The sequence below is a fragment of the Rhinatrema bivittatum genome, chromosome 6 (assembly GCF_901001135.1).
Source record: "Rhinatrema bivittatum chromosome 6, aRhiBiv1.1, whole genome shotgun sequence".
NCBI classification, from domain to species: Eukaryota; Metazoa; Chordata; class Amphibia; order Gymnophiona; family Rhinatrematidae; genus Rhinatrema; species Rhinatrema bivittatum.
The window spans coordinates 146,703,954-146,729,327 of NC_042620.1; the positions used below are offsets into that span (position 1 = coordinate 146,703,954).

At 41.2% G+C, this 25,374-nt stretch overlaps 1 protein-coding gene across 1 annotated transcript in view; it reads right to left on the reverse strand.

The window, feature by feature from the left end:
* The window catches only part of PLCL1 (phospholipase C like 1 (inactive)), a 707,275-nt gene that overhangs the window by 436,171 nt on the left and 245,730 nt on the right, over positions 1-25,374 (reverse strand). The gene's annotated exons all lie outside the window — the stretch shown is intronic.

Below are 25,374 nucleotides of genomic sequence, written 5' to 3' on the forward strand. Positions count from 1 at the left end.
TTTGAATTTTTCGGGTGCATGATTAATTCCCTGGGCCATTTAGTGATTTCAAAATTCAAATAGAATATAATTTTCCATGGGGACAGTCTGCCAGATAACCACCCCTCCCCGCATATGAACTGAGTGCCCACTATTTCATTAGGGGAAGAGCTATCCCAGAAATCTGGTTGGCTTACTCTAAACTCCTTGCAACTGAAAATGAAGTTCAGACACAAATCATTGTTAGGAAAAAAAAGAAAAGCCCATGAATGGCTCCATCAACATCCACAGGCTTTTGGCAGGGGGGGTGGAGGAGAGCTGCACAGAAATCATTTGCACAGGGCAGCAAAAGAAGTAGCACCAGCCCTGATGGATTCACTTGTTGGCTAAACAAATGCAGCCGAGAGGTTAAGATGTTTTATTGGAACTTCACAAGGGATTGTGTTGCAGTTTCAGTGAAGTTTTATAACTCAGTGTCTGAAGACATAAACAGAACCAAATTACTCCGCAGTAGCAGCTCTATTTGTGAATATCATTAGTTCTGACTAAGAATATGTGAAGAATGTATGGGAGGGAATATAAGTGGTGTTTGGAACCGCCAAGTATGCTGTGTACTTACAAATGAAAACAGAGCAGAACATGCCACAAAGATGTTCATTGCTGTTTTGTTTTGAAGAAACTGTAATAAAATGCTATGAGTACGTATTAAAATGGTTTTGTAGCTTGTGCTATATAAGATGTGCTCATAATTAAAAAAAAGAAAACAAAGCCAGTATTGCTAGATTTGTAGCCATTATTCATACCGTAACCATTATATTTCAGGTTCCTCTTCAGTATTTACAATGTTTATATTTCTCATCTAGAGAATGACATTCTTGTGCTCGGATGAAGGAAGCTGGAAAGGAAAAGAGGACCCCGCCCCATCGCCAGGAAGCAGGTTGACAAACAACATGCCAGAGACTTGCAATCCACCAGCTGAGCCACTGAAATACAACAAACTAAAGGCCTGATTTACTAAATTAATCTCACACAGACACAGACTGGGGAAAAAGCCTTAGAAAATCAGGTGCTAAGTTATTCATTCTTGCTTCTTATATCTTCTGTTCTCTAGTGTGTGTAATGATGTTGAAGGGCATTAATCCATGAGTGCTGTACTGAGATCTCTGGGAGTGTTCATGATGTCTTAGGACAAGTATTGTATAAAACTCTCGCTGAGCTTTCTGAGGTAGATATTCAAAAGCCATTTAGACTTAATTAAAGTTATCCATCACATGGCAAATTTTGGTATATTCATCCTCTTATCCCATTAAATTTTAGACAGATCAAAAAGAAGCATTCCAGGGGCATAACTGGCATATCCAGCTAATTAACCAGATAAGTACTAGTGATATTCAAACTTATCTGGCTAAGGTATCTTGCAAAGATTAGACCTAGGTAACATCAAGCTAGGTTGAAAGAACACTGCACAAATCCCATCTTTGGGTGAGTTTCCTTTCTCCGAAGGTCATCAAATCTTCACAAGAGAGCACAGTTCTGTTCATACGTCTCACTTTGAATGTCAAAGTAGCCCCTAACCTCTACACTAATACCTAAACCTCACCTTGAGTTACTGGGTGGGCCTCCCATAGAGATATAAATACCTATCTAGTGTGACAGCATTATGGCTAGTCTCTCTTTTTCTCTCCCTCTCTCCCCCTCTTCCCCCCCAGTGGCTATATGTAGGAAATAGCACAATTCTGGCACTTATCTGAAAGTGCAAAAAGTTATTGCAATTTGCAGTAACTTAGCACTTCACATAGGTATTAGCACAAATTGCAATAAACTGCCTATTATCATAAAACACACCCCTTTTTCTATTGCATGCAATATTTAGTGCATTTTGATAAATCCAGGCCTAAATTAGCCAGATAAGTCTAATGAGGCTAATTTACTTAGCTGACTATGTCTGAATATGGACCTCTCTATGTTTATCTCTCAGTTTTATTTTACTGTTGGCTGAAAGTTTTCATACAAGATTTATTTAGGATAGGTACTCTTCCTTGTGTTTAAAGTTGGGTTTTATAATATTTTGAGCCTTTTCAACTAGTTTTAATTAATGTTTATTCTTTTATAAATTGTATTTTTATGCTTATTATGATTATTTGTTGTTTTAACTATGATCATATTATCTTTGTTATTATGCTTATTTTATTTCTATATGGATTTTTTTGTGCCCCTACTTTGAGCACATTATGATAATGTGAGTTATAAATCTTAAATAAATAAATAAACAAATAAATAAATACATTTACAGCCTATGACTGAGAGTGTAATGCACACTTATGAAATTCTTTGGATGGTTTGTATGACAATAGTGGGGTTTGTATTAGATTAAATATTAGGGATACATATATCTTTTAGATTCTGAGGCATTTAACATTAGGGACATGTTCTTGGACAACAGGTCCATTACCAGTTATTAGTCAAGTAGACAGGGGTTCATCACCTCTTACTTCTGGAGTGAGCAGCATGGAATGGATCTCTCTCATAAAGATCTGCTGGGTACATGTAAATAACTTAGATAGACCGCAGCCAGAGACAGTGAACCATTGGCCTAACCCAGCATGCAACTTCTTATGTGAGAAACTGCTACATAACATGGGTATGAATGGATAGTTACATTATGTATTGTTTTATTGATTTATTTTCTGCTTTTACAGTACATGGACTGCATGTGTGTGTGTGTGTGTGTGTGTGTGTGTGTGTGTGTGTGTGAGTTGTGACTGGGGGCATAACCACAGGTGGTCCTTGGGGTCTTTGCCTCCTCATTTTTGGCTTAGGCCCACCACTCCTAGCAGCAGGATTACGTTCTAGCTTATTCAGCCCCTTAAATTTACAACAGTTACAGGGCCTGGAGGCACGGAAATCCCCTGTGCCTTTAAGGGAGCTAACCTGAATGAGAAACACAACTGCCCTTGGGCTACACTTGTAAAAGTTTGAGGTCATCAAATTCTTTCTGTTTACTTTTGGCAGGTAATTGTTTATCTCTCCTCCTCTCACTCCCTTTAAAGGTCAGGAATGTCTGGGTTGGGTACAAGCTTAGGAGCCTATTTACATAATTGCTCTCTAACTCTGGTATAAAGTAGCTACATTAACGACAGAGAGTGGGCAGGAAACAGCAGAGAAAGGGCAAGGAGAGAGTGAAGAAACAGGAAATACAGAGTGCTGTCAGAAATGAAAAGGGTTTTGGAGCCACTGCCTTGAAGGCCCAAGACAGGATGGGGAAAGGGATGGAGGCAGAATGGAGCAGGTGTCTGACTATTGTGCTCACCCACGTTAACCTTGGATTTCCCCCCCAAAATTCTGTCCTGGCAGCACCTCTGGGTGTAACAGAATGAGTATGGGTGAGACACAGGTCGCAACAATCTGAAAACTACGAAAAGAAGTGTTATATTTAGCTTCAAACTGCTCTTAGCAATGTTCTATAAGATAGGATTTGGAATGGGGCCTAGCAACTTTCTAAAAATGAACACCTCGATCCCCCTCAGGAAAAGTGGCAAAGTCCTTTTAAAAGCAAAGGAAATTAACCAGTGTTTAAACACAAGAGAAGATTAACAACTAAAAAAAAACCATTTTGAGCTACTGTGTAATAGGGTTTGTTGCAGCTAGATTTCCGATTTTCCTGTTTTTAAGTACCAGAAAATGAGGTAGGAGCTATGTAATTGTGACAGCACTCTGGCCGAGACTTACAACATTTGCAAGCAGGAACAAATATAATCAAGTGAGGGAACAAAATAGGGGGTCATTTTCTACCCCTATCGCACGTGAAAAGTCCCTTTTAGCGTGTGATAGCTAGATAGGGGTGGAGTCGGGGCGACGTCGGGACCGGAAGAGGAGGAGTCGGGGCGGCGTCGGGGCAGACCCCGCAGAAACTTCACTGGTGGCGATAAGGTAAGACCCATTTTCGCCGCCAGTATCGCGCCCAATAGCACCACCTTTCACGGTGATGCTATTGGGTGCGAAAGCCAGCAGCGATAACACTGCGGTGGTGCGTTCACTGCCGGCTTTTGCAGGCCCGCCTCCTGCTTCGGCCCCCCCATCACCGCGGGATTCACAAACCAGTGCGATCTTAGAAAATCCAGGCCATAATCGGGTCTGAGAGCCCAGGAAGACCAACAAAAGGCACATACAGTATATATTGGGGTAAGCAGGTGTTTGAGGTTTATGAATGGAGTGGAAGGCATTAATGGAACATCTACAGAGGCTCTTCTCCCTATTCTCTCTGAATATCTTTTGTTACAGTTGGTTAAATATGTCAAGAACCATGCTAAACACTTCTCAAATAAGCACTTTTAAGGTACTTGCTAGTTGGCAAAACCTAAATATGTGCTGCAACCCACAAATATTTATAAAATTTTTTATTTTACTTAATTTATTTCCAAGAAATTTATATGCCATCTATTCACAGCTCTAGGTGGCTAACAATAAAACATACATAGAATTAAAGTAAAATGAATTAAAATAAGACAATACATAAAATTTAGATAAAGCTACATAAAATCTACCTAAAACACAACAGTATAATTTATTTATTTATTTATTTTATTTAAAAAGATTTGTTAACCACGCCTTCAATGTTCAGGGTGGTTTACAAAAGAACAGATATAATAAAATATGTAACTAAAATATTATAAAATTGTATAAAAACTTGAGTTAAAAACAAACTTGAATACAAAATGAACATAAAAACAAAATTAGTGCTCAGCTCTTCAGAAATTAACAATCGAATGCCTGCCTGAATAGATAGTTTTTTAGCAAACTTTTAAAGGTTTTAGTACACTCATTAGTTCTCAGATTGCTTTTTGATGAAGCAAATTAAATACATTTTATGTATTTTATATTTCAAAATTCTGAAATCAAACAACCATTTCTTCAAGTTCACATGACACACTTTCAGACTCTTTCTTTGGAGATTGCTAGTTTTTCTGAAATGGTAATTTTGTTAAAATTTGACTCAGTTTGAATCATTTTGTTCAAAAGCAGCATTAGAGAACAAGTACCAAGACTTGCTGAAAGCAGGCATAACTTTGCGCACGTTGGCCGGCAGCCCCGCTCCGTCCTCCAGTCCCGGGGGCTGGTCCGGAGGCCTCGACCACGCCCCCGGGCCGGCGCCATGCCCCCGGGCCCACCCCCGAAATGCCGCGGCACGCCCCCGAAACGCCGCATCGTTTCAGGAACGCCCCCGGACACGCCCCCTCCCACCCCTTTTCGAAAGCCCCGGGATTTACGCGCGTCCCGGGGCTTTATGTGCGCCGGCGGCCTATGCAAAATAGGCACGCCGGTGCGCGAGGGCCCTGCGTGCATAAATCCGGAAGGATTTACGCGACCGGGCCTTTTAAAATCCGCCCCATAATGATGACAATTCATTAGTCCTTCAAGTTAGCAAGCAGCACGTTTAAATCAAATCGGAGAAAATTATTTTTTACTCAATGCACAATTAAGCTTTGCAATTCATTGCAAAAGAATGTGGTTAAGGCAGTTAGTGTAACTGGGTTTAAAAAAGGTTTGGAAAAATTCCTGGAGAAGTCCATAAACTGCTATTAATCAAACTGATTTATGGCCCAATTTTAAAATGCATGTGTGTGTAAAAATCGGGGGTTATGTATGTGGATGGCCCTGCGCGCATTTTCGGAAGGGCCCAGCCACACACGTAACCCCTGTTACGCGCCAAAATTCCAGGTCTCTAGAAAGGGGCGAGTTGTGGTCTGGGTGGGCCAAGATAGCGCCATTTGACGCTGTCCCGGGGAAGTGCGCATCAGCAACCGGCCGGTGCGCGAAGATTACTTCTGCTCTGGAGGAGCAGTATGTAGCAAAATAATTTGAGGACAGTTAGGTTAGGTTTAGGGGGTAGGGATGAGAGGGGAAGAGGGAGTAGGGATAAAGTTAGAGGTAGGATAGTTCCTTCCCAGTCTGCTCCTTAATTGGGGAGGCTTGATTGCGTCGCCGTGCATATTATCCTAAAATTCGCCCCCCCCCCCCCCACATGCGGAGCAGACCACCTGCCCAACATGTGCACGCAGACATGAAAATCCGATGCAGGACCCATATTTTATAACATGTGTGCGCCAACGCGCACATGTTATAAAATCAGCGCACAGGTCTTAAAATCGCCCCTTAGGGAATAGCCAGCCACTGCTTATTACCACCATTAGTAGTATGGAATGTATGTACTGTTTGGGTAATTGCCAGGTACTTGTATCCTGGATTGGCCACTGTTGGAAACAAGATGCTGGGCTTGATGGACACTCGGTCTGACCCAGTATGGCAACTTCTTATGTTCTTAAGACATTTCCTTATCTAAGTACATTTGAATACGTCAAGGAGCCAAAGAACCGACAAGCTCAAAAGACATAGCCAAGGGTATAAGAAGCAAGGCAGCATTTACTGGAAGATAAAACTTAAGGAAATACAGTCCGTCAGGTTCCTGGCCTTGAAACAAAAATATGCCTTCTGGTTCTTACCTTACAGCCTTTGGGTAGTGTAGTTTACAGTCTGCTATCCATTACTGGTATTTAGTATTTACTCCAATGGAAGCATTTGACTTTTAAACATAGTGAAAACACAGGGCTTTAAACCTAGGGAAAGAACTAGGCTTCTAAACATAGGCAAAACATTTAAAAAGATATAAAAATCTTCAAAACTTCCAACTGCCAAAATAAGATAGATCAGCCACAATTTTTCTAAGGCACTTTATCAAGAAAAGGTTTTTCTTAAACCAAGAAAAAAACTCCCTTCTTTCCTGTGAAGTACTATTTGCTATACCTGGATCTCTGGGTTTGGAGGTAGCTGTGCAGAAGATTTTCCAGCTCTGGCTCTCTGTCATTTCATTGGGCAAGGGAGAGACATCCCAACTGCAGTATCTTCTAGAAAACTGTTCTGACAACTGATAATAGAACCCCACATGGTAGGGGGCGATACTGGATCTGGTACTTACCAACAGGAACAGTATTTCTGATGTTGTAGTAGATGTTCATCTGGGAACCAGTGAACACTGGATGGTGTGTTCAATACTAGGATGCAAGAGATGAAGGTTCATTCTAAGGTGAGGGTCCTAGACTTCAGGAAAACTAACTTTCTCAAAATGGGGGAGTACCTCAAGGAGTCATTAACTGGATGGGAAAATCTAGGGGGAAGTAGAAGGGCAGTGGGCAAAACTAAAAGGAGATATCATAAGGGCAACTAATCTTTTTGTTAGGAATGTAAATAAAGGGAAAAGGGAAAAGAACCATTATGACTTTCTAAAGAAGTAGCTGAAAAGGCAGGGGAGAAAAAGTTAGCACTCATAAACTATAAGAGATCACAGAAAGAGGAAAGCGGGTGACAATATCTGGATATCTGGAAAAATTAAGAGAAGCTGGAAAAGTAGTCAGGAATGCAAAAATTCAAATGGAAGAAAAAGTAGCAAATACAGTAAAACGGGGGATAAGACTTTTTTTTTAGATATGTTAGTGATAGAAGGAAGTGCAAAAGTGGCAGTGTGAGACTCAAAGCTGAAGGGGAAGAATATGTAGAGGCTGATGAGGAGAAAACAAAATTGCTTAAATATTTCTGTTCAGTGTTCACTGTGGAAGGGCCTGGAGCAGGAACATGGTTGTTTGAACAAGCATTCACACTTTGAATCTTTATCACTCGGCTAAACTATACCCCCTATTTCTTTCAACCCTACATATTGACCTAATTGGAATTTTGGTTTTTGCCTATGACAGTTGATTTTCTCCCGCATCATACTTAAATATTAATTTTTTATGGTATTTTGGTTTTTTTTCATAGTTAATGAAGTTAGCATTTATTGTAAAAACATTCTGTTAAATGTTCTACTAATTTCAAACTGTTATATGTAAAGCTGGTTGCTAAATTATTGTTTCACTGTAAACCGAGGTGATGTATATCTATACGTACCTCGGTATAAAAGAATCTATAAATAAATAAATAAATAAATAATATAAACAAACACAAATAAAATTGGAAGTGAGGTAAACTTCAGTCAATTTTCAGAACAGTGTGTTCGTGAGGATTTAACTAAACTTAAAGTAGATAAGGCGATGGGACCAGGTGGGATACATCCTAGGGTACTAAGGGAACTTAGAGATGTCCTGGCAGCTCCGCTGGCTGAGCTTTTCAATGCTTTCTTAGAGTCTGGAGTAGTTCCAGAGAACTGGAAAAGGGCAGATGAGATTCCTATTCATAAAAGTGAAGGAAGTAAGAAGGAGGCTGGGAACTACAAGCCACACCTTGGTGGTGAGCAAACTAATAGAGTCGCTGCTAAAACAGGACAGTGCAATTTTTGGAATACAATGGATTGCAAGATCTGAGCCAGCATGGTTTTACCAGAGGTAAGTCTTTTCAGATGAATCTGAACAATGTCTTCAATTGGGTGACCAGAGAGTTGGATCAAGGGAAAGTGCTAAACGTAATGTACTTGGATTTTAGCAAGGCCTATGTCAAGGTTCCACACATGGTGCACCCTTGGTATAGATCCTAGGCTGATTGACTAGGTTAGAAACTGGCTGAGTGGGAGATGACAAAAAATAGTGGTAAATGGAGTTTTCTCTGAGGAGAGGGTTTTACTAGCAGTGTGCCTCAGCGATTGGTCCTTGGACCGGTTCTTTCCAACATTTTTGTAAGCAACATAACAGAAGGGTTGTCAGGAAAGGTTTGTCTTTTTGTCGATGATACCAAAATCTGTAACAGGATGGACAACCGGGATGGAGTGGAAAAAATGAGGAGGGATCTAGCGAAGCTCAAGGAATGGTGTAAGGCAGGCCAGGTTTTTATCTACAATGAATATGCATGAGAAAGATTTGCATGCACTGCCTCCATTGTATGCAAATCTATTTCATACATATTAATTGTAGATATCCTGAAAACACGGACTGTTTGTGGCACTCAAGGACTGGAGTTCGCCGTCACTGGTCTAAGATCTGGCAGCTAAGATTTAATGCTAAAATATGCAGAGTAATGCATTTAGGATTCAAAAAAACCCAAGGGAAAGATACAGTAGTGGAGGTGAAATTCTTCTAAGCACAAAGGAAGAGTGGGATGTGGGGGTAATTCTATCTGATTACTTTAAGGTGGCCAAACAGATGAATAAAGCAATGGCAAAAGCCAGAAAGATGCTTGGCTGCATAGGAAGAGGAATGGTCAGCAGAAAAAGGGAGGTGATATTGCCCCTGTATAGGTCCCTGGTGAGAACCCACTTGGAATTCCGTGTACAATTCTGGATACTGCACCTTCAAAAGGATATAAACAGGATGGAGCCCGTCTGGTGAGTGGTGTTCGTTCTAAAACATATGGGGTTAGACTTAAAGATTTAAACATGTATACCCTAGAGGAAAGGCAAGATAGGGGAGATATGATAAAGACGTTCAAATATCTCAAAGGTTTCCATGCATAGGAGTTGAGCCTTTTTCAATGGAAAGGAGGCTCTAGAACAAGGGGTCATGAGATGAGGTTGAAAGGGAGTAGACTCAAGAGTAATCTTAGGAAATATTTTTTTACAGAGAGCATGGTGGATGTGTACAACAGCCTCCCAGTGGAAGTGATGGAGTCAAAAATACTATTTGAATTCAAGAAAGCATAGGATAAATACAGGGGATCTCTAAGGAAGTGATGAGAATTATAATGCTAAATTAATTGGATGGATGGGCAGACTAGATGGGCGATACCATCTTTTTCGGCTGTCATGTTTCTAAGTTATGAGAGAGTAGGGAGTGGCTGCACAACTTGGCACTATTCACTTACTGCTCCTTTTCGGTCTGGCCTGCTTGATTCCTTTGACTGAAGGTCAATAATATTGTCCACAGGAACCTCTCTCCTGTCAGTCCCATGGGAGAGAGTGCTTGCTCTGTCACAGAATACATGTCACTTAAGGAATACAAGGACAAATGCAGAAGGTGATTCACTCCTGGCATGTTCTGGGGACCAGAATCTATAGCTAATCACTCCAGATTCTGCATGCACTCAAGCACAGGAGCAGGTTCCTTGGGTGATTATGTCTTATCATGCTGAAATTTGGGTTGCCTGATTGTATTTTCATTACACCTTCATCAAAATATCATTGTCTGTTAAACTGGTCACATGGCAAGAGAATGTAGAATTTGTTTGGTGGCCAAGAAAAGCTAGTAGCAATTAAGGAGCAAAAAATTACAAGTGAAAAAGCATTTGAATGCTCTTAGATTGTCAAGAAGATTTGAATCCAGTATTGAATGGTTAAAGTCATTATGTGACACCTTCTTTTCCTTATGCATGGCTGGTTATCACAGAACACATTTTGACCGCCTCAACAGCTTCGCGGATCGAATGCTTCAGTAGTGTTCCCTACATTTAAAACACTTAAATTCATTTTTAGGGGGAAAACAGACAAAGCTCAACATCTGCCCAGTTAAAGGTAGCAAGCAGAAAGTTAATTTACTGAACAGGCACAGGAGGGGTGGTAAATGTTAATGCTATCCCTTCTCTGAACAATAAACAAAATGACCTGTGAACAATAATTAGAGATTAATCGATCCTTCCAAGTCAGCAGCTTTGTGATACAAGCAAACAAAATCACCAAATTAGATTCTGTGTTTTAAAATCCTGTTAAAATAGCTTCAGCTTTACTGCCAAAGTGACCATATGTTAGAGGATGGTGCACACCACATAACATACTGTTCGTGTAAAACTGTGTGCAAGCACCATTAAAATACTGCACAGTATCTCTTATCTTTAGAAAAAAAAAGTTTAGTTGAAATGCCTTTAAGATCAGAAATAAAAAAACAGCATAATATACATTCCTGAAAGGCAAAACTATGCATATCAAAAAGGTCAAACTACTCATTGACATAGTCACACTCCTAACTGTAGAAACATTTTTTATAAAGTTTATAGGGAAAAAGTTTTTTATAAAATTTAAAGGGAAAAAAACCAGTCAGTGCTCATGATCATCCTGTAACATTTTTAAGCTCATTACCTTAAACTGAGGCATATAAAACAGCAGATAAGAGTTTTGAAACATGTAATTATTAATTATCTCGAAAAGCTCATTAATGAGAGTGGTTCTGTAATACTTGTCAATGCTGACACTTATTGAGCCTAAGGATTAAAGGATCCCTATGTAGTAGATATTCATCTAGGAAGTGCAAAGTCTATGTGTTGTAGTGTAAGTCCTGCGCCCTGGCAGGCTTGTCCACAACAGAAAGGCCGAAAGAATGCAAGGCACCTAATGTTCATCGAGAGGTACCCCTGCCACCCCAAACCTGGCGCAGGGCAACTGCTGAGTAACCATCATTCTTTCCCTTTCTGTGCTGGCGCGTACAATGCTATGACAATAGAGAGGATAAAACACGGGAAGAACACGAAGGCAGTGCAATTCTCAAAATGGCCGCGCCACAATTCTACTTCTGTTTAAAAGAGAAGACACCCTGGAAGCTTTTTCCTGCACATCACAGCTTTTTGCACTTGTGTCTATCAATAAAGCAATCCCTGGTGTGATGAGGTTTACTTTCCTTCAGAAAAAAAAAAAAGAGCTCAGGTTTCACACAGGCTGCCAGAATTGTAAACTGAATGAATAAAATGGGGTGCATCAGGCATTCCTTAATATGTGGTCTCCAATCATAAATTCTTTCCTGCACTGTAAAAGTGACTTCATCCCATAGGGTGGAATGGTTTCTATTTGTCCTCTGTAGACAGGCATTTCTCTTTTCTCCTTTCCCTCTGACTCTTTAGAGATCCATCCAATAACAGCCATTGCCATTTTTCTATTTTGATATGTCAACTATGATAGCCACCTTAGCGGTCCAAAATTCCTGGCTGAAATTTACATTCTGCAGTGCTACTCCCTGATTTAGCAAGTGGAATCTTCACAAGAGTAATCCTTGAGTTAATCCTGTCAGGACTGCACCTTCTATATCAGTTATCCCACCCATATCACCAACCTCAGCCAATCAGGAAACAGAAGACTGAGGCAAGATTCAACCTCAGGCTAACTTTCTGCCAACGCAGGACACTAACCACCAGGCCACCGTGTTGTCCCCAGGAACACATTCCTGTTAGAAATAATCATGCAATTATTCCTATAGTTGACCACTCAGCTCTTGTTTTTGGGAGCAACTTTTTTGTTTTTAAGTTTCCTTGTAAATGCACAGTAGGTTGTCAGGAGAACAAGTTTATTTTTGTGGACCTCATGCATTTGGAAACTTTTATAGCAGATAAATCGGCATGATGTCTTCTGGGGATCGAGTGCGTTGGGAGGGTTAATTGATCTAAACAGGTTATTTTCTTTTTCTTTTCTGTTTTTTTTATTTGTACCATTGGTCCCCTCAGTAATGTGGACTTGATCAAGTAAAATGAGATTAGACTTAGTATTTCTCTTTGTTTGCTTTTCCTAATTTGCTTAGTTTTGTATCATACGTTATATGATTTAAAAAGCTTACTAATGAATAAATTATTTTTAAAAATTGGCATGCAATGATTTATTATACATGAAAATTAAATTTTCAATAGTTATGGCGAACTCTAAATGCCTTTGTTGCAACAGCTTAAAACTGAACACATGTCTTTGTTTCTGTTGCAGATACTGAGATAAAATGTAGCCTTGGGCTGAACATATGGGGGCTAATTTTCAAAGAGTTTAGGCTCCTAACGTTTGAAGTTAGGTTCCTAAATTGGCCCTTTTGAAAATATACTGCGTTGAGTGCCTAAATTTAGGCTCTTAGTTTTATTAGGCTCCGAAAACGTGGGTGGCTATGGGGTGGCGTTAGGGTGGCGAAAGAAAGTTAAGACCTTGGCATTGATTTTCAGAACTAGGTACTAATTTTGATGCCTAAATCTCAGCAAACAAATAGCAGGCCTAAAATTAGGAGCCTAACATTTAGGCCTCTAAATTTATATGAATTTTTCAGCAGAAAACGTAGGCACTTAAGTTCGGCAGAGAATTGGTGCCAAACTTAGGGACAATTCAGAGGCCTGAATTTAGGAGCTCAGCATTTTTTTAATATTGGCCTTTTAGTATTTAATTATGATAAAATGATGAGGCAAATGGTGCAAAAATACAAAGGAAAACTAATAACAATACATAATCTTCAAATTCCTTCACATAAGATTTTTTAACCATTTATTGTGGCCATCATACTAGGCACTCCTGGTTTTTCCATCACCTTCATTGCCTTACGTTTAACCATAGGCCGATGTTCATTTTTTTAAATAAATTTTTCTTCTGCAATATAAAATACACTTATCTTAGTTGTGTATGCAGTTTCTTCCCCGACATGGGACCATGTTTCAAATGTTTGCATCAGGGCGTTTTCATCTAACTACATAAAATTATCTTGTATGCTGTGGTTTTGCTAAACCATCATGAAAAAATGTCCAATTACATTACAATTTCTACCTCGAAAGTACTCAAACTTAAAAATGATTCTTAAGAAATACACAGGCAAATGTCCATGATATATGTTATGCTCCTTATAATTATTACTAAAATATTTGATCAACTGTTCCAAAATTATACATTTAGTCTTTCCCATATATTTACCTTCTCTCATCATGACTTGTTTTTGGCACCAAAGTTGTTGGGAATCCCGCCCGCGGTTCCCCGCAGCCGGCTCCCCTTATCTGCTCCAGCAGGCCCCCGATGCCGAGTACCTCTCTCCGGTGGCTTGAGTCGGCCGCTGTGCTTCTCGGCCACTGCAGGCATCCCATGCTGTCTGGGCCGCCGCCGGCAGGCTTCCTGTGCACACCTCCCTTGGCGCGCGCAAGCGGCACCTGCCACGTCTTAAAGGGGCCACGGCGGGAAACCTTGGCCTGGCTCCCAAAGATGATGTCAGACGCCCTGGCTATTTAAGCTCAGCTCAGACCAGCGTTCTCTGCCTTGGCAACAGGACCTACTCTCTGAGTGTGTGTTGCTGCGTTCCTGCCTGTTCCTGAGTTCCTGGCCCGTGGTTCCGCTGTTCCTGGCTCCTTGTCCCTTGGATGGTCTTCTCGGTTTCGACTTCGGCTTGGCTTCCTGGTTTCTCCTTATCTGCTGCCCGTCTTGACCTTTGGCTTGTTCCCGGCTTCACTGAGTTCGCAGCCTGCCCTGCCCCCTGGCCTGGTTCCACGCTCAACCTGCTCTCCGCTTGCCCTGACTTCAGGACTGCCCACGGTGCTTCTGTTCTCAGCTTAACTCAACCTGGACTTCCTGAAACCGCCTCCTCCTCTGGTTCGCCCTGCTACTGATGCCAGTAATAGCAGAGGCTATTCCCTAAGTCAGCTTGATTAATAGCAGTTAATGGACTTCTCCAAGAACTTATCCAAACCTTTTTTAAACCCAGCTACACTAACTGCACTAACCACATCCTCTGGCAACAAATTCCAGAGCTTTATTGTGCGTTGAGTGAAAAATAATTTTCTCCGATTAGTTTTAAATGTGCTACTTGCTAACTTCATGGAGTGCTCCCTAGTCCTATTATCCGAAAGAGTGAATAACCGATTCACATCTATCCATTCTAAACCTCTCATGATTTTAAAGACCTCTATCATATCCCCCCTCAATTGTCTCTTCTCCAAGCTGAACAGCCCTAACCTCTTCAGCCTTTCCTCATAGGGGAGCTGTTCAATCCCCTTTATCATTCTGGTTGCCCTTCTCTGTACCTTCTCCAGTACAACTATATCTTTTTTTGAGATGCGGTGACTAGAATTATACAATGTACTCAAGGTGCGGTCTCACCATAGAGCAATACAGAGGCATTATGACTTTCCATTTTATTCATCATTCTCTTCCTAATAATTCCTAACATTCTATTTGCTTTTTTGATTGCCGCAGCACACTGAGTTACAATTTCAATGTGTTATCCACTATGACGCCTAGATCTCTTTCCTGGGAGATAGCTCCTAATATGGAACCTAACATTGTGTAACTACAGCAAGGGTTATTTTTCCCTATATGCATCACCTTGCACTTGTCCACATTAAATTTCATCTGCCATCTGAATAGCCAATCTTCCAGTCTTGCCCGGTCCTCCTGCAATCTATCACAATCCTCTTGGGATTTAACTCCTCTTAATAATTTTCTATCTGCAAATCTGATTACCTCACTCATCGTATTCCTTTCCAGATCATTTATAAATATATTGAAAAGAACTGGGCCAAGTACAGATCCCTAAGGCACTCCACTGTTTACCCTTTTCCTCTGAGAAAATTGACCATTTAATCCTACTGTCTGTTTCCTGTCTTTTAACCAGTTTGTAATCCATGAAAGGCCATTGCCTCCTATCCCATGACATTTAGGGCCTCATTTTCCAATATCGCATTGGTAACGCATTAGGGGGCGTTTCAAGAGAGAGAGAGAGAGAGAGAGAGAGAGAGAGAGAGAGAGAGAGAGAGAGAGAGAGAGAGAGAGAGAAAGCCTTACTATAGTGCCTATGCCCTAGACAGGTATTTTAACCCCTATGGGAGGGCCACCTACTAACTCGGGGTGGGGATTAGGTATGAGCGTCGGGGGTTGGGGGCCACTTTCGCATTCCACATGAGACCTACGGAAAGAAACAGTGGTCTCTAGTGAAGATTTGCTGGCCGTCGGAGTGAGGAAACTCACTCCAAGAAGAGATTTGGGCTACGTTCTCTCCACCTAGCTTGTTGTTGCCCAGGTAGAGTGTCCATCAAGCTAGGTTGAGAGAACGTAGCTCCAAATCTCCTCTTGGAGTGAGTTTCCTCACTCCGACGGCCAGCAAATCCCACTAGAGACCACTGTTCTTTCCGTAGGTCTCATGTGGAATGTGAAAGTGGCCCCCAACCCCCGACGCTCATACCTAATCCCCACCCCGAGTTAGTAGGTGGCCCTCCCATAGGGGTTAAAATACCTGTCTAGGGCATAGGCACTATAGTAAGGTGTCGCTCTCTCTCTCTCTCTCATCTCTCTCTCGCTCTCCTCTCTCTCCTCTCTCTCTCTCTCTCTCTCTCTCTCTCTCTCTCTCTCTCTCTCTCTCTCTCTCTCTCTCTCTCTCTCACTCAACTATCGTGGACCGCGATAATCCTTTACTGGCCTGTAGCGCAGTCTGTACCGCAAATTTGAGGGTTGTAGTTAATTTGCATTCGCAAATCGCACGCGGTAAACTGCTTTGAAAATGAGGCCCTTAGTTTTCTTAGAAGCCTCTCATGAGGGTCTTTTTTAAACGCCTTCTGAAAATCCAAATATACTTAATCTACCGGTTCATCTTTATCCACATGTTTATTAATCTGTTAAAAAATGTAAAATTTTATATCAATAACAGCATATTTATAATAAAATCAAACATAAAATTAGCACAATGATGAATTCAATACCCCCGACATGGTCATGTTTCAACCAGATGTCCGCTTCAGGGGTGATTATATAATTGATTGTCCTTATTCCATCCTAGCTAAAAGGAGAAGAGGCTGACCACTGGAACATAAACAAGTTTAAAAATCACATGGTAAATGGTAAATGGTAAAATAAGTGTTCTACCTTACTTATTTACAAACAGAAATTATAGTTCACAGTGGACAGTCTACAGCACTGCACCACAGAATGTATCAATATTTTATCACTATTTTTAAATATTTATTTATTCATATATATTATTATCTATTTATCTTTTTATGTACCACTCTTTTTACTGTATTATATACAAATATCCCACAACATGTGGCTTTGGCAATTAGTGAGGAATCATTGAATCTAGAAGATATATCAAGTAAGCAATAGGATTTTGAGGGATATTTAGCATCCATAGCCCTGACCAAATATTTTTTTTAAATTTGGTGATCTGTTTCGATCTATCTGCAGTCTTATATATTTAGATACTATTGTGGTAACAGTAATGTAATTTTGTATTTTACTTTATTTATTTTTTTATTTACTTAAAAGATTTTTATCCCACACAATCCCATGTTCTCAGCGGGTTACAATAAACATTCATAATCAATAGAAGAACAAAACAAAATAATAGAAACAAATCAATAGAAGAACAAAACAAAAATGTAAGTAGTTTTCTGAAATTGCTTGTCTGCATAACTTATTTTGTTCTTTTTTGTGTCAACATAGGAAGGGTAATGGGAATGGGATCTCAGGAATGGGGAGGAGAAGGTGAACGAATGTTAAAATGGGAGAAAGAAGGATCTCAGGACAGTAAAGAAGAAGAGAACTTAGCAATGCAGTTGAGATGGGGAAGAGGGAGAGAGGAATGAAGGGAGAATAGATATTAGGAGGGAGAGAAAGAATGAATCTCAGGGCAGAGGGACATGTAATGAAGGGGAAATTGGGAAGCAGAGGGAGGATTAGGAGAGGAGAGGGTGGGAGGAACAGGGTGATGGCTGGAGACAGAAAGGGATTAGAGATTAGGGGAGGAGGATCTGGGTCAATGAAAGGGGGATTGAAGGAAGGAGGAGGAATCCAGAATCAGGGAAGGGAGCGGGATAGTTGATCCCCTTTCTCACAGCCTCCCCCATGAGTTCAGAATCTCTCTTCAACCCACACACACACTCCTAATACTGATTCTCACTCTCTGCTGCTTTTAGTCAGCCCTCAGTTTTCCTCAGTTCCACAAGGGCTAAACCATTCTGTGGCAAGGGCCAGATTGTGGGCCCTTGTTCCAGCATTACAGGGAACCTGAGCCCCGTTAAGGCAATTGTAAATCTATTTATAGAGTGTTTTGTAGGTGAATATAAAATCTTAAAATATTAGGGTGTTTGCCAGTGAATGCTGGGGCTACAGTATACATAAAATATCATCAAAGCAGAATTTTGAACCCGTTTCAAATATTATAGAACCCTAGGCAGGAGGCCAGCTAACAATGAACTGTATTAGGATAATTAGACATTTATTTATTTATTTATTTAGCATTTTTCTATACCGAACTTCATGGTTAAATACCATATCAGATCGGTTTACATCGAACGGGGATAGAGAAAAACTTGTAACAGAAATGGAAACAGTACAAAATACTCAGAAGAGAGCAGTAAGTTACATTAAACAAGGACTATAAACTTGGAGGCTTTACAGCTTAGAAGTAAGAAGAATAGAAGGCCCAAGAAGGGCAATAACTTAAACACAAAAGTTGTAATGGATTCAGATTAAACAGGAAACAATATTATCTGAGGAGTTAGGATAATCATAATAATAGGCAACAAAATAGTAGCATGGTTCCGTAGCTCGTGAAAAGGTTGTTTGTCTATTGTGAGTCTGAAGGATCCGAGAAGGCTTGTTGGAACAGCCAAGTCTTAAGTTTTTTTTTGAATGTTAGTAGGCATGGTTCTAGCCTGAGGTCTGCGGGGAGGCTATTCCAGATGTTTGGACCTGCAAAAGAAAAAGCTCGGACCCTAGTCGAGACGAGGCGAATAGCTTTGGTTGGAGGGGATTGTAGCGTTCCTTTATGGATTTCTCTAATTGGTCTGATGGAAGTATGGAGTTTGAGAGGGAATTCAAGGTCAAGATGAAAATAGTTATGGATGGACTTATGTATCAGGGTGAGAGATTTGTGAAGGATTCTGTGGTAGATTGGTAACCAGTGTAGGTTTCGGAGAGTGGGAGTAATATGTTCTCTTCGGTTGGTGTTGGTTAAAATTCTGGCAGCAGCATTTTGAATCATTTGAAGTGGTTTGATGGATGAGTTGGGAAGGCCAGTGAGAAGAGCACTGCAGTAATCTATTTTTGCAAATATTAAGGATTGGAGAACAGTCCTAAAGTCGTGTAAATAAAGGAGGGGTTTGAGTCTTTTCAACACCTGTAGTCTGTGGAAGCAATCTTTGGTAGTCGTATTGATCATGGTCTTTAAGTTAAGGCGGTTGTCAAGGATTACTCCCAGATCTCTTACTTGAGTGAGGGTGAGATGATAACTGTGGTGTGTTTGTGGGGGGTGGTTGTCTGGGTTGGAGGAGATAAATAGTAGTTCAGTCTTAGCGGAGTTGAGGACCAGATTTAGGTTGTTGAGGAGATTGTTGATAGATTGAAGACAATTTTTCCAAAGCGAGAGAGTTTTGGTGATGGATTCTGTTATGGGAATCAGAATCTGAACATCGTCAGCGTAGATGTAATGAATGAGGTTGAGACTTGTTAACAGATGGCAAAGGGGAAGGAGGTAGATATTGAAAAGGGTGGGAGAAAGGGAGGATCCTTGGGGGACGCCAAGAGAAGAATTTGTCAATGGCGATTCTTTGTTATTGATCCTGACCCTGAAGTTTCTGTTATCAAGGAAGGACTTGAACCAGCTGTAGACTAATCCGGTTATGCCAATGTCTGACAAGCGATCTAGGAGGATGGAGTGGTTGACCGTGTCGAAGGCTGCTGAGATGTCTAGAAGGATTAGAAGAAATGAGTGTCCTTTGTCCAGTCCCATAATACTATGGTCTGTTAGTGAGATGAGCAGGGTTTCTGTGTTGCGTGATTTGCGGAAACCATATTGGGAAGAGGAAAGGATATTGTTTTCTTCTAAGTAATCTGATAACTGGGAGTTAACTACTTTCTCTGTAATTTTGGCTAGGAAAGGAAGATTAGAGATTGGACGAAAATTAGCTAGAATGCTGGAGTCTAGATTGTGTTTTTTCAAGAGGGGTTTAAGGGAAGCATTTTTTAGACTATCTGGGTACAGACCTTGTGTTAGGCAGCAATTTATGATGTTGGTCAGAGGTCCTGCGATTGAGTCTGGGATGAGTAGCAGTAATTTGGAGGGAATGTTGTCTGTTGGGTGGCTGGATGGTTTCTGCCTCTTTAGGATGGATTCGATCTCTTTTGTGGAAGTTAGTTCAAAGTTGTCGAATTTAGCTTCCTTGAGTGTGTGGTTAGAGGTGTATGAGGCTGAGGGGTTTGTCTTGGTTGGAAGAAGTGCGATAGTGTTTGAAATCTTCTGTTGAAAGAACAAGGCTAGCTCATTTGCCTTGAATTGAGCCTGTTCGTCTGGTATTGATGGAGGAATTGGTTTTGTGATTTGAGATACATATGAAAATAAAGCTTTTGCATCATATAGGAGGTCATGGATTTTATTGGCATAGTATTGTTTTTTTGCTTTTAGGATGGATGTTCTGTAAAAATGTAAGGTTCCTTTGTATGATGATAGCGTAGATGGTGAAGGGGCTTTGCGCCATCTGTTTTCTTTTTGGCGTAGTTCTTGCTTTATCCGTTTGAGTTCACTGGTGAACCAAGGTTGGTTTCCTTTTTTTGCTGGATTAATTAATTTTGAGGTTGAAGGGCACAGATTGTTTGCTACCTTTTCCGTGATCTTATGCCAGGAAAGCACGGCAGAGTTGGGGTTGGATATATCTAGGTTTGTGAGTTCCTTGGTGAGCTGCTCGCTGAGAATGTCTGAAGCGCAAGATTTTCTGAAGTGAATAGTGGAGAGATGCTGAGTGGTGATAGATTTATTCTTGGAGGAGAGGGTCGTTGTTATCAGGAAATGGTCCGACCAGGGGATGGGGGTACATGTAGGTTCCCTAGAGCAGAGGAAATTATCATTGATGAAAATAAGATCCAATGTATGTCCTGCTTTGTGGGTTGGATTATTGATAATCTGAGTGAATCCCATAGCGCTAAGAGAAGTGAGGAGGGCTTCACAATTGGCTGAGAGTGGGGAAGCATCAAGGTGTAAGTTAAAATCTCCCATAATTATGGTAGGGGAATCTGTGTTAATATGTTTTACAATGGTTTCTATAAGGGGGGAGGCGTCAGCAAGACATAACAAATGCATGGATATGGTCTTCTTGGCAAGAAACTTAGCAAGGTGACTTAGCCTGGAGGTGATGGTAATAAGCTGATTTGACTACTTATTTGTATTGAAAACACTCAGATACCATTTTAATTAAGAATATTGAGTTGACAGATAGTGGAAAAAGTAGTAAAGTGGCAACAAGTTAATAAGGATGAGGAACATTTATTTGCATTATGACTATCACGGTCTGGCAGGCTGTAATCAGAGAGCACCCCCACCTCCCCTGCAGGTTGAGCCCTTAGGTTCTGGGGGCCATTAGGACTTGTCTCCTGCAGAACAGCATGGCTGGAGCAGTGCAGAGTGCAAGCTGTGTACAGGCTGGGAGCTGGAATCAGGCACAGACTGGGAGCTGGGACTTGGTATCGGCAGGGCTGGAGACAAGGCTGGAGTTGAGGGCAAGGCCTGGACCGGAGGCAAGGGCAAGGCCTGGGCAAGCATACAAAGGACTGGATTGGGTAGAGCAAGAACAGACAGGACTAGATAAGGACAAGGTCAGGACTAGACAAGGACAGGGCTAGAAAGGCAACAAGAAAGCCTAAACAGGGCACAGGGCAGGCTAGGTGAACCTAGAAGGCCTGAAGGCCACAAGGCTGAACAGGAAAGCCCAAGAAGGAGCTGAGCATGGCAGGAGGATCTGAAAGGTCACAGAGCAAGGCCAGAAGGCCTGGAAAGGCACAGAGCAAGGTAAGAGGCGAACGTAGGCTGCAAGGCAAGCAGAAGACCTAGGTAGGCTACAAGCAAGCTGGAACAAAGCAAGGCTTGCCAGTTCAGAGAGCTGAGGTGACTCAATGAAGAGGCACTGAGGGACTAAACAGGTTGGGTTAAGTAGGCCTGGGGCTGAAGCATCAGGCAATCAATGAGGAGGTAACTTGCGCAGCTGTGAGCATTGGTCACTGAGGACACCTGGTAGAGGTGTCCTCTACCAGGCAGAACCATAACAATGAAACTGAACTGGCTACTAACATACTGTATACTGTATATACTGTTTTTATGTATTTAGGGCAAGATTCACAAAGCCTTTTTTCCATAGACAAATAATGGGAGAAAAGCCTTAGTAAATCAGACCTTAAATTGTTAACTGGTGTAAGGACTTTCACAGTCCCTCACATAATTCATTTATATGTACCAACCCATCTGAGAGTAGTTTTCATTAGTCTATAAAATAGGAGCTCTTGGGGAAGCAGCTGCTGGCTTGGGAAACAAGTTATTAGAGACGCAGGGTAAGTGCTAGCCTGCTCTCTGGAGGTGTTTCTTATTTCATATTTCATTGTATTCAATTTATAACCTGTTTTTCAATACCTATAGTGAGGTACAATAAGTATCACATAATAAAAATGCAACAATCCATCATAGTATAAACACATTGAATAGATAACACATAAATAAGTAAAAATCAATAAATAACAATAGCAGCAATAAAGAAAACTCTACATATGAACAAGAGTAACAGAAATACATATCAAACATAACTAGGTCCATTATGAAGCCGAATTGAGACTTATAGCAGTTGACAAATAAAAATCACATCTTATAAATTAAAAGTCCCAGCAAAAAGTCAAGTCTTCAATTGCTTCCTAAAAGTCAGCAAATCAGTTAAAAGATGAAACTCTTTAGATTCTACAATACAGACACAATGCGCCTTTACCTTTGTTTTAAACTAAAGCAGGGAGTGTAAGGATTTCCCCTTTCACCCAAATGAAAGAAAGAGCAACCTTCTGCAAATCCCTTGGTGATCAAGAATAGCTAGCAGTGTGGGAGGAATCCGCAGTATACCTGGCTGCATCCCACTTCTGTGGAAGAGGAGCAATTACTATCTGTATTTTTTAAGAATCTGTATCTTTTGGAGTTTACCCAGTCCTAGGAGAGAGGATTTGTCCTTAGAGAGAATGGAGATAAAAGGTATCTAGGGAAAATCTGTAACAACAGAGGTACACACATTGAATGTATTGGAGGTAAGGGAGGTCACAGGGATATTTGGAACTTTTACTGCTGATCTGTTTGTGTATTTTTGCTGGATTGTATTCCTAAATTGACTGTAATTCTGGAAAAACTTTGCATTATCCCTCACTGTTTTTCTACTTGCTTCATGAAAAGTTTCATTTATTTCAACACATTAAGGTATAAACATTTATTTCAACACATTAAGGTATAAAACCCTTTATTTGTACCTAGAAATGATAGCTTCCCCCCCACCTCACACACACACACACATCTGGAGGGAGCCACTAGGAATGCAATGAGTTTGCCTGGGCTCAGCAGTGTTGTGATATTGCTCGCAGGAGGACCCTGCAAGCAGCCTGGCTCACCCGACGTCACCTCTGCTCTCCTGCATGGCCCTGAAACTCCACCATCACCTATAACTGCCTGACCCATGCTGCCACGTCCCGTGGCAGGAGAAGTTGCTGCGGGACTACCATGCGGCTGAACGCCACCGTTGCCGCTGGACCCCTGCAGCCGCTTCCGCGATAGGAGAGATGCCACCGGTCACCATGCTGCTGCTCCTGTCCTCCCTAGGTGCGCGCGCATGTCTCTGCTTGAAATTTAAAGGGGCTGCAGCAGGAAAAGCCCTGCAGCCCCTCCTGATTATGTCATTGCCTTGGTCCTTTCAAAGGCCACATCTCCCATTGCTCCAGGCCTTTGCAAGGTTACCGGTCCTTCAAGGTCTCCTGTTTCTTGTGGTTCTCTGTGTTCATGGTCTCCTGGTTCCTGCATCCAAGTCATCATTCCTGTATCCAAGTCAGTCCAAGACTTCTTTCCTGCATCCAAGTTTTCAGTCCAAGTCTTCAGAGTCCTGTCCAAGTCTTCACGATGGTTCAGTCTTTGGAGTCTCTTCCTGAGTCCGAGTTCCTGAGTCCGAGTTCCAAGTTTCTGAATACTGTCCCTGATCTCTGGAATTCTTGTTCCAGCCCTCTGCCTGTTTCAAGTCCTGAGTCTTCATCATGTTCCAAGTTTTCAGAGTCTTTGTTTTTTTTCCAAGTCTTCATAGCTATTGTCTTCTTCCAAGTCTTCAGAACCATTGTCTTGCTCCAAGTCCTGAGTCCTTGTCATGTTCCAAGACTTTAGAGCCCTCGTCTTGTTCCTAGTCCTGAGCCTTCATCTTCTCATGAATCTTCAGAGTCTTCAGCCTTGTCTTGTCATGAGTGTCCAGTGTCTTCAGCCTCATCATTCCAACGCGCAAGCCGTTCCTAAGCGGTTAGTCTAGAAGGGCTTACGGAGTAGCCGGAGGGCTACCCCAGAGATCAGCATGAGATGCTGGCCTGGTTCTCAGTTCCTTGTGCGTGTTAAATGTCCAAGTGTTCCTATTCAATCAAGAGTGTGGCCCTGAAACTCCACCATCACCTATAACTGCCTGACCCATGCTGCCAGCCTGAGCCTGGATGCACTTGCCCACCAGCAGTGTGGACCACAGCCAGTCCCAGGGTTGTGTCGATCGCATCGCGGCACATCCGTCCGTGCTCATAACAAGCAGTACCCGAAGATGTGTCTTTTTCCCCGTATACATTCTGAAAAAGGGGATTATACTAGGAAAGCCAGATTTTAAAAAAGCAATATTAGAAAAAGTATGAAGTCAACAAATCTTTTGTCTTCTTTTAACCAACTATGTAGATACGGTACACAAAGAACATTCTATCTACTGGAGATCCCTTTGTTAGTACTTAGATTGATATTGGTTGCACAATTACAGTTTATAGCAAAAGAGAATAGTTTAAAAAAAATCAGTAGCTTAATCCACAGTGTTTAAGTTATATTTACTAGTAAATGTGCAACTCAATACAAATTACTGAAGGTCTCTGAAATGCTGTTTATAGTACCAAAAAGCTCTTCTAAAATTTTTGACAGCACAGGAATTACATAAGAAAGCTGAAATCTCAGGGCTTGTTATGAAGGACACCAATGTCAACTATGGTACTTGTTACTGCCAAGACTGTGCATGTATAAAGTAATCATAATATACACAGCACACATTCGTTACAAAAAAAAAAAATCACACAACTAGAAAGGCGTTACTACAGTCAAACCAAGCATTTAATCTTTTATGGTTTTCAACATCTCTAAATGTTTAGTGTTTTGTGTGAGATATTTTTCCCTGCTTCATCTGTGAAGTGGTACCATAGCGGAAAGACATGCAGAGGTGGCTTCATGAAGGCAATAATTCACTTGCAACTTTTAAGTACTGATCTAACGATGAAAGCTTAACTTGCTTGTATTCCCACACACTGACTCTTATGGTGCTTTTCAAGTTTTGTGTCACATTTCAGAGCAAACTATCCAACATCATTAACCAAATGATGTACTGCTTTGCAATTCAGACCCGAGAGGAGCCACAACAGCAAGCAAAGCACACTCTGCTATTTACACCATCTGCAAGCAAATCAATATATAGGACAGGCATACCTAATTCTCCTATCACTGCAATGTAGCTCTCAAGCAGGTCAAAGTAATAAGCTGCTCTGAGCCTACTGTGGGTTTTGACTCATGTTTTAGGGAAGGTTTTTCGGTACTGACTTTATCCAAGTATGGAATAGGGTAGCACTGAAAAACCCATGGTATGATTAGCATGGGTGTATGCAAATCCCATGTAACAAAGGCATTAGTTATTATAGGTCAATGCAGGGAGGCGCATTAGAAGGGAGACATTTTAGCATTCGTTTTCTAACATGGGAAATATAACGCCTGGGTC